This window comes from Macaca fascicularis, chromosome 16 (genome assembly GCF_037993035.2).
Source record: "Macaca fascicularis isolate 582-1 chromosome 16, T2T-MFA8v1.1".
Lineage (NCBI taxonomy): Eukaryota > Metazoa > Chordata > Mammalia > Primates > Cercopithecidae > Macaca > Macaca fascicularis.
In genome coordinates, this window is record NC_088390.1 from 50089619 (window position 1) to 50099676 (window position 10058).

Consider the following 10058-nt stretch of genomic DNA (forward strand, 5'->3'; position numbering starts at 1 on the left):
TCCTTGCCTATAAAGTGGAGAAATCACTTCTACCTCTAGGCCGAAGGCACAAGGCCATTTAGAATCATTATCAACTAAAAATACCCAGACCCTAGTGCAGTCTGCCCCTGCCCCCACCCCACCCTCTGGCAGGCAGAGAGCTGTGCCCAGTGGGAGTCCTGACAGCAGAGCGCTGCATCTCTAGGGTGATCGTGCCTTGCGAGTTTCTAGGGGCTGTTGAACCCTTTGAGGTTTGAGTTACATTTTCACTTGGCAGAGTCTAGTTCTCTGATTCAAAGAGAAAAGCTGTCAGAGAGAGGGATAGGAAGAGAAGGGGGGTGTGTATTAAAAAAAAAGGCTCCCACAGCTTTTCGGACTTGGAATGGTTCTGTGGAGACCAGGCGGGATGCATGCAAATCAGAAACACATGCATGAGGCTTTCCTCCCAGCACACGCGGGCTCCGGAATGAAGGCGCCAAGCCCTTGACATGCTGGCTCAAGACTGGCCAGGCTTGGGCTGGATTGGGACGTGGAATTGGAGCCTGCACCTGTGTCCTCTTGTCCTGTCCTGGTGAAAGAGAAGAAGATGGGAGCAGTGGCTAGTTCTATGCTCGACTCTTGGACTCTGAAAGGTCTTGAGGCCTTGAGACCTCCTGGATCAAGAGGCCAGGGAAAGCTTTTGGGAGTCATATCTGGCAGCACAGGGCAGTGGAAAGAGCATGGGCCTTTAAGTCAGAAAAACTTGAGTTAGCATCCTGGCCATGTCCCTTATTAGCTGTGTGACTTTGGGTAAGTTACTTAAGCTGTCTGTGCCAGAATCTTCTCAGCCAAAACTTGAGGACAATGATCACTGTCCCAACAGGCTTTTGTGAGAATAAAACCGAAGTTTGCATTTTGTTTATTTATTTAATGGAAGATTGATTTGATCCCTTATACCTCTTTTCTTTCCAGACAAGAGACAAGACAGCTCTTTTTAAAAATGTAGTGTATTGAAGAAACCATGGCAAAAAGAAAAGAAGAGCCGAACAGAAATATGAAGCGAAGGCAGGGTTAGTACACAGGCATGCACAACTTGGAATCTTGCACAATTACTAAGGTTGTTTAGTAAATTTGTTTCTGAGCTTTTAGTTGGCCAGAATAAAGCAGAAGATCTCACTGAGAAGATTCATGTTGCCTATTAAAAAATGGTTTCGGCTGGTTGCGGTGGCTCACACCTGTAATCCCAGCACTTTGGGAGGCTGAGGTGAGTGGATCATCTGAGGTCAGGAGTTCAAGACCAGCCTGGCCAACATGGTGAAACCCCATCTCTACTAAAAATACAAAAATTAGCTGGGCGTAGGGGTATGCGCCTGTAATCCCAGCTACGCAGGAGGCTGAGACAGGAGAATCACTTGCATCTGGGAGGTGGAGGTTGCAGTGAGCCGAGATCGCGCCACTGCACTCCAGCCTGGGTGACAGAGGGAGACTCTGTCTCAAAAAAAAAAAAATAAAAAATAAATAAATAAATAAAATAAAATAAAATAAAAAATAAAATAAAACAAAAGAAATGGTTTCTCTGGAGAGTAACTTTCCTTGACACTGAGGTCGCTCACAGTCATTTCTCCCAGGGGTCCTCTCTTAGGGGTCACAGACTGGGAATAAGTGGAGAGCAGTTCCTTGTTGCACTAGACTGTGCTTCTTATACTGACTCCCAGTGGAAGGCACTGGGAGGAGCGCAATGCATGTGCCTGTCTTGGGTCCTGGTACATAGAGGGTGCTCTCTCTGATGGGCCACTTATGGTATTGGGGTGATTGTCTCCTTGCAGGAGAAGGGCTGGAATCTAATACAGCTTTTATCCCACAGCTTTCCTCTGTGGCTTGATTTCACCTTCTGCCAATCCAACCTGCTCCTCTCTCTTTGCTAGTCTGAAGCTTCTGTCAGGGGTGCCTCTTGGTGGCTCTGAGATGGAGATGAGGCAGACAGATCGGGCTGTTCTCAGGAAGCCCAAATCCTCCTCCTGGAACTCTGCATAGTTGGCTCAGTGACATTTCATCTCTCTGGGTTCTGTCCCAGGGAGAAAACATGTGGGCATTCTCTAATAACTTGAGCATAGCTCCCTTCTGCCTTCCTTTGTTTTTCCTTCCTGGGCAAATGAAAGGCAGTATGAATGAAAGTTTCTATTCTGATGGGAAAACTCACTCTGGCCTTGTAATGAGCTAGAATAATTGATTTGTCGATGAAAACCGAGTCTGTGGAATTGATGCTTAGTGTCAAAACAGTCCAGATCACTTTGGTACCAATTCATTGTTGCTGGAGGGAAGCTGTTAGCCAGGAGCCCAGTGAGAAAGGAGTAGGCTGAGTTGAAACATGAAAAGATTTGATTGTGCTAAAGCTCTCCAGCACAGAATTGCCCTGTTGGGATCTGATTTCAATGCTCCAGATCGAAGGTCCCGGCTAATATTTTCTTTCTTTCCTTTCTCATGAGGGTAGAAATAACTTGGCAATTGCCCCATTGCAGCTACTGTTTGAACGTGGATATTAATTTAATCTGGAGTTCTGTTACTCTTTAAATATTTAGGGGTTTGGCTGAGGCCTTTGTGCTCTTACAATGCAATAGACAGTAAAAATGGAATTGGAATGTTTCTACTCATTTTAGAAAGGACAGGGATTCTTGGCCCCCTTTCCCGCACACCCTGCCCCACCCCATTTTCATTCCTTCATCTTCTGACTGCAGCTCCTGATGAAAATCAAAAGTTATTTCGACATATATGGACAGAGGCCATGGGGTGGAGGAGAAAGAGAGTATACTTTAGAATCAGACGGATCCATAAGGGAATGTTCTAATCCTGGCTCCTTCACCATGAGCTGTGCAAATTTGGGTGAGTGTTTAAGAACTCCGTCCCCTCCTCTATGGACACCTACTCCATGGAACTGATACAAAGATTCAATGAGATGTAATGTATGTTTACAGCAACCACCAGAATACTGTTGTTATTTTATGAAAATGCCATTGACTTAAAACCGTATATCCCCAAAGCATTCCTGCAAAATTCCGAAAGGGTATATTTCCTGTAGGATGAAGCTAGTTACTTCTTGGGTGACCTGGTGTCCTTTTAGTTTCATCAGTTTGTTGAAGGAGTTGGGCTCTGTGCCGTTGTTATCTAGAGAAAGGCAGAGAAAAGAGGGGTGCTAGATAGAGCCCTTCTATATTTCAAGTGCCACCATCTAATTCTCTTGTTTCCCCCTTCCAACAACTACAGGGTATATTTTTATTTGAAAGATGAGGAAACAAACTCAAATATCCGGAGTCACTTGTCCCAGTCACACAGCGACTCAGGGATCACAGTGTGATTGCATCCACAGTTCAAGATCTTTGCACTTGATTAAGATGCTGCTCACAGTTTCTGATGGTGATGGGAGATAAGGGGGGTCTTCCCCGTCTCCACTAGAGACCTGCACCTGGGACTCTCATTGTTTTGTTGTTGGCTTATTTTCCAGATATCTTTCTATTGATCTATCTGTCTATCTATCTATCTATCTATCTATCTATCTATCTATCTATCTATCATCTGTCTATCCAGATGGGTTCTCGGTCTGTGGCCCAGGCTAGAGTGCAGTGGCCCCATCAAGGCTCACTGCAGCCTCAACCTTCTGGGCTCAAGAGATCCTCCTACTGGCTGGGCCTGGTGGTTCACACCTGTAATTCCAGCACTTTGGGAGGCTGAGGCGGGTGGTTCATCTGAGATCAAGAGTTCGAGACCAGCCTGGCCAACATGGTGAAACCTCGTCTGTACCAAAAAATAAAAAAATTAGCTAGGTGTGGTGGCAGACCCCTATAATCCTGGCTACTCAGGAGGCTGAGGCAAGAGAATCGCTTGGATCTAAGAGGCAGATGTTGCAGTGAGCCGAGATCATGCCATTGCACTCCAGCCTGGGCAACAGAGCAAAATCTCCATCTCAAAAAAGAAAAGAGAACGAGAGATCCTCCTGCTTCAGGCTCCCGAGTAGTTGGGACCATAGGGCCATCACACCCAGTTTTTTTTTTTTTTTTTTTTTTTAGAGACAAAGGCTTGCTATGTTGCCCAGGCTTGTGTCGAACTCCTGGCCCCAAGCGACCCTCCAACCTTGGCCTCGCACAGTGCTGGGATTACAGACTTGAGCCACCTTGCTCATCTGCAGGTATTTATTAAGTGTCTATTCTGTGCCACACGTTGTGGGAGGTAAAAAGGAGCAAGGCATAGCCCCTGGCCTCAAGGAACTAACAGTTTATTTAGAGAGATGGAGAGATACATAAGTAATTTTTTAAAAAGAGAAAGGAGGAAGAAAGTTTTGGAAGGGGTGTTGGGTGCTTCTCCTTGTCCCTTATTTGTACAGGCACTGCTGAGCATGTGGACAGGAGTGTGCACACAGTAGGTCTGCAATAAATGTCCTCTAAGTGAATACAGTCTTTCTCCCCCTCATCAGCCCCCAAATGCCAGAAATCCCATATCTGGTTTCCTTAGACGTAAGACCTGGAGTCTTCAGTGCACAATCAGCTTCAGATTGACAACCCAAGAACCTTGCTCCGTAATAAAACAAAGCCATAGCTATGCGAACCAGTCAAGTGGATTCAGCCCAGGTAATAATAAGAACAACAAGGACTGGTAGCTATTGAGGCTGACTCAGGGCCAAGTTGTGTCTGCACGTTCATTTACTCTTCATGACTACTGGTGTGGTGGATACTTGCTATGGATGGAATGTTTATGTCTCCCCAAAAAATTCATGTAGAAAATGAATCCCTGATGTTATGGAATGAGAAGATGGGGCCTTGGGCAGGTGATTAGGCCATGATATTGGAGCCCTCATGAATGGGGTTAGTGCCCTTCTAAAAGAGACCCCAGAGAGTTCCCTTGTCCCTTCTACCATGTGTAGACACAGCAAGAAGATGGTTGTGTAGAAACCAGGAAGTGGGCCCAAATTAGATCCTGGATCTGTAAATGTCTATTGCGTTTAAGCCACCCAGTTGATGGTATTCTCTTATAGCAGCCTGCACAGTCCAATATAGTGTTCTTACTATCCCAAAGCCCAAGCTACAGATGGGGAAACAGACATGATGAGGTTGCCAGGCTACATCTCCAGGTACACAAGGAGAGTGGGGAAGAAGCCCCTCAGGCCAGGCCCAGGGAGAAACTGATGACATGTGGACACCTGGACATGAGGTGCCTGGGTTGGAGGGTGCCCTGAACAGCTTCAGGAAGGGACAGGCAGCTGTCCAGCATTCCTGAACTGGGTCGAGCACACGCCTTCTCCATCAGCTACACCCATATCCCTTCCCATGTCATCTCCTTCTTCTGGCAGACACGGAACAAGGGTCTTGGAGTCTGTGGCTCCTCAGCAAGGCAGGCTTTGAGGAGTCCTCACTGGCTGAACATGCTTTCTTGGGCCCGAGGGGCCGCCTGACAATTTCTGGCAAGTTAATGGCCTCAGAGTGGGTACGGCTATTTATTTTGCTGAGAAGAGATGTCTTCATCTTCACTTTCTCTATTTCTTCTTCTGGCAATTCTTTCACTCACCTACCCCTCTTTTTTTCTTTTTTTCTTTTCTTTTTTTTTTTTTGAGACGGAGTCTAGCTCTGCCGCCCAGGCTGGAGTGCAATGGCCGGATCTCAGCTCACTGCAAGCTCCGCCTCCCGGGTTCACGCCATTCTCCTGCCTCAGCCTCCTGAGTAGCTGGGACTACAGGCGCCCGCCACCTCGCCCGGCTAATTTTTTTTGTATTTTAGTAGAGACGGGGTTTCACCGTGTTAGCCAGGATGGTCTCGATCTCCTGAACTCGTGATCCGCCCGTCTCGGCCTCCCAAAGTGCTGGGATTACAGGCTTGAGCCACCGCGCCCGGCCTTTTTCTCTTGACTCCTCCTCTTCCTTTTCTGTCTCCTTTTTCTTCTCTTCCTCCCTCACACACTTCCTCTTATGCATTCTCTTTTCCTTTCTCCTCCTCATTTCCAAAGAGTTGTCTTTTAAACACACACATATGTAGGTATATGTATAAGATGTAAGATTTTTGAACTAGATATTACATATGTGTGTATATGTATTATATACATATTTAAATATACAAACATATATTACAGATACATATATGTGTGCATATACACATATATGCATATACATGCAATATACACATAATCAGTGTAATTATACATCCAGACATGTTTTTCTGCTAAGAATATTGAAAATCCAGAAGCGAGTCTGACCAGGGCCACACTGGGAGTCTCAAGGGTAGGTAGAAGAATGGTGGAGAAAGCAAGGGCTTTTAATGTTAGAGATCACTTGGACTAGAAGTTTCTGATACTAAGTTGCTGTATGATGCTGGGAAAATGATTGTATCTCTGTTTTCTCTTCACATGGAAAACAAAACCTACATAGGACATAACATTGGATGATGCTCCAATTAGAAAAGAGTATTAGGAAAAATATGAATGTGTCATCGTTTTAATTATGTGTTTTTTCATTCTCTCCCTCATTTGAAACAACTGCAGAACAATTGTGTGAATGTGGGGAGGGGCAGGGAGGAAAGAGGAGAGGAAAGGGAGGAAAGACTTCTTTTCACAAAAAAGTAGAGTGGTTTTTACATAATTCTTATTGGATTACTTATCCCCACTGTCTAAAGGAAGATTTCTTAATTCTCTTTTAACTGATGTCCAATACCACATTTGTCTGACTTTTTGTAATTTGTATAATTAAAATGAAACCTGTTTCTCTTTTTGCTATGCTTTATGTTTATGCTTTTCTGTTTGTTTGTTTGCTTTTTGAGACGGAGTTTCGCTCTTTCGCCCAGGCTGGAGTGCAGTGGCGCGATCTTGGCTCACTGCAACCTCTGCCTCCTGGGTTCAAGTGATTATTCTGCTTCAGCCTCCCGAGCAACTGAGATTACCGACATGCACCAGTACGCCCAACTGATTTTTGTATTTTGTAGAGATGGGGTTTCACCATGTTGGCCAGGCTGGTCTTGAACTCCTGACCTCAGGTGATCTGCCCACCTCAGCCTCCCAAAGTGCTGGGATTATAGGCATGAGCCACTGTGCCCAGCCTACACCCAGTATACTTTATCAAACTTTCCTTTCCGGAAATGTGGATCTGCCCCAGTCTTGGGGGATAGAGTATTGATCTTGAATTGTTTTGTGAACTTCACTTGGTTGCTCACCTTTTCTGAGCCTCAGTTTCCCTTTCTGTGAGATGGGGGATGAGATGCCTCCTCAGCACCTAGCAGGCCTGTTGTGAGGAACTGAAGTCCCTGCAGTCAAGGATGCTTCATTGCAGAGGGGTTTCCTGCCAAAATACTCAGGTCAGACCAGCAGAGGCAAGTCAGTGGTCCCTCAGTAAGAACAGTTTCTCTCTGGGAACTGTCTCCTGGACATTTAGTGTGATGTTTTTTCTCTCCCTCAGGAATCTGGTCGAACTCCAGGGCTGCCTATCATGAGCAGCCTTGTTTGCTTGCAATTTGCAGAGTTGCAAGGGGTAAAGGACTGGCTTTGACTATTCAATCTTTCAGGTGAGTGTGGGCAGCTGCCTTAGACCGGAGGTGTGGACTTTTCCTTCCCTTTTAAGAACCGGATATTCCTGTATGTGATTCAGGGGAAGCATGTGTGCATGTGCGTGTGTGTGGTGGTGGCAGTGTGGGGGAGTGTAACACTTTTTCGAGTGACTACTTAGTGTCTACACTGTCTTGCAAGATGTCCTCTTATTTAATACCTCTTATTTAATCCTGCTGCTTCTGGCCGGGCGCAGTGGCTCACACCTGTAATCCCAGCACTTTGGGAGGCCAAGGCAGACAGATCACATGAGGTCAGGAGTTTGAGACCAGCCTGGCCAACATGGTGAAACATCATCTCTACTAAAAATACAAAAATTACCTGGGTGTGGTGGCGGGCACCTGTAATCCCAGCTACTCAGGAGGCTGAGGCGATTCAAGGAGAATAGCTTGATCCCAAGAGGCAGAGGTTGTAGTGAGCTGAGATCATGCCACTGTACTCCAGCCTGGGCAACAGAGCGACACTCCATCTTAAAAAAAAAGAAAATGTTGCTTGGAGGCCTGATTATCCCCACTTTACAGAGGAGGCCCTGGAGGCTCAGAGATGGTATGTAATTGTTCCCAGTTATGTATCTAGGCCTGTAGCCTCAGAAGCCCAGGTGGGAATATAGGAGGGAGGGAGGAATGTTTCCAGGGGACAAGAGGGCAAGCGCCTAAGCTCTTTCCTCTCTGTTGGCCCATTTTCTTGAGCAGAATGAATTTGAAGAGGGGATGACAATAGCAGCTGACCCCTGATTGTGCCCAGCAAGTGTCTTGGAGTTTTGGATCCTGCTATAGAGGAAGCCAGCAGTTCAGAATGGGCTCTGCTCTGCCCGAGCTGTGGACGGCCATCCTTCTTAAGAACCAAGGGTTTTGATAGATGAGCCCCTGCTTGTCTTCTTTGACGTTCACAGGCCTTGAGTCCTTGTCAGCATAATGGCCCAGAAAGCCAGAAAATGCAGGAGGAGGGAGCAAAAAAGGGTGTAGACTTTATTATTATTATTATTATTATTATTATTATTATTACTATTATTTTTGAGATGGAGTCTCACTCTTGTTGCCCAGGCTGGAGTGCAATGGCGTGATCTCAGCTCACTGCAACCTCTGCCTCCTTGGTTCAAACGATTCTCCTGCCTCAGTCTCCCCAGTAGCTGGGATTACAGGCGCCCACCACCACACCTGGCTATTTTTTGTATTTTTAGTAGAGACAGGTTTTCATCATGTTGGACAGGCTGGTCTAGAACTCCTGACCTCAGGTGATCTGCCCGCCTCGGCCTCCCAAAGTGCTGGAATTCCAGGCGTGAGCCACCACACTTGGCTAAGAGTGTAGACTTTAGAGTCCAACAAATCCATGCTCAAGTCTTGTCCTGCCACCTTCCAACTATATGGCTTCAGACCAACCCTAGCTCATCTTTAAGCCCCAGTTTCCTCCTCTGTAAAATGGAGACGATCATCTCCTTTGCTGTAGGAGTGAGCCAAGATGAGGAATGAGGAAGTGCCCTGCATGGAGCCTGGCACATAGTAGGGATCCAGGAGAGGCTGGATTGTTTTCTTCCTGGTAGAGAAGATGTGTGGTCGGGAGACTCCTTGGCAAAGGGCAATCTCACCCTTCCTTGACCCCAGCTGCTCAGACCCAGGAGATGCTGGACTGTTTTATTCCTGGGAGAGAAGATGTGTGGTTGGGAGACACCTTGGCAAAGGACAGTCTCACCCTTCCCTGACCCCAGCTGCTTAGACCCAGGAGATGCTGGACTGTTTTATTCCTGGGAGAGAAGATGTGTGGTCGGGAGACACTTTACCAAAGGACAGTCTCGCCCTTCCCTGCCCCCAGCTGCTCAGAGTTAAAAGCAAGAGTCATGCACTTCACAAGCACTGAATATCACATGGGGAGAAAAAAAACAAGTAAGAAAGGGAGAAGGCAAGACAGGCGGATGGGTCTGCATCTGTAGACGGTTGGTCATTGCCAGAGTGATGCTCAGAGCTAGTCGCCCCCAATGGCTGCTCCATAACAGAACACACCCAGAGGCATAGAGGATGTTTCTCATCATTCCAAGCTCTGCACTGGGCCTGAAGGGGGCTGGGATCCGGTTTTGGTGAGAGGAGACGAGGCCCTCGCCTTGCTGGCTGCAGAGGCAGGAAGAGCCCACCAGGGTGGGGCTCCCCATGAGGCTGTCTGGAATTGAGAAATAGAGCCCACTGCGGATTTCAGAGCCAAAGAAACGAAGCTCTCCAAACTCATAACTGTGGAGAAACACTTCTTCGGTTTGTTTTAAATCAAACTCCCCACGCTGACACTTGGGCTCCATTCAACCATTTAAAAAGTTCCACTAGCAAATAAACACTTAGCCAAATATTTGCACTTATGTGTTTTCAATAGTAAATACCAGCTATATTGCTCATCTCTATATATCACCCCTGGTTGTCTTGAGCTAAGTGGCCTCTTTAAAGACGGGTAGAAACTCCTTCCTAACCTCCCAGTATGGCAACCAAGAGTGGTGGACTCAGACCCGGAGGGAAAAGAAAAAGTTGCCTCCCACCCTAAAGGGCAGA

At 46.6% G+C, this 10058-nt stretch overlaps 1 long non-coding RNA gene across 1 annotated transcript; it reads left to right on the top strand.

Annotated features, from left to right (window-relative positions):
* Positions 1-281: 281 nt before the first annotated feature.
* On the top strand, positions 282-7590 carry LOC135967877 (uncharacterized). Its single transcript, XR_010582183.1, has 3 exons — positions 282-1028; positions 2694-2838; positions 7385-7590. It is a non-coding gene; the product is annotated as an uncharacterized lncRNA (long non-coding RNA).
* The last annotated feature ends 2468 nt before the right edge of the window (positions 7591-10058 follow it).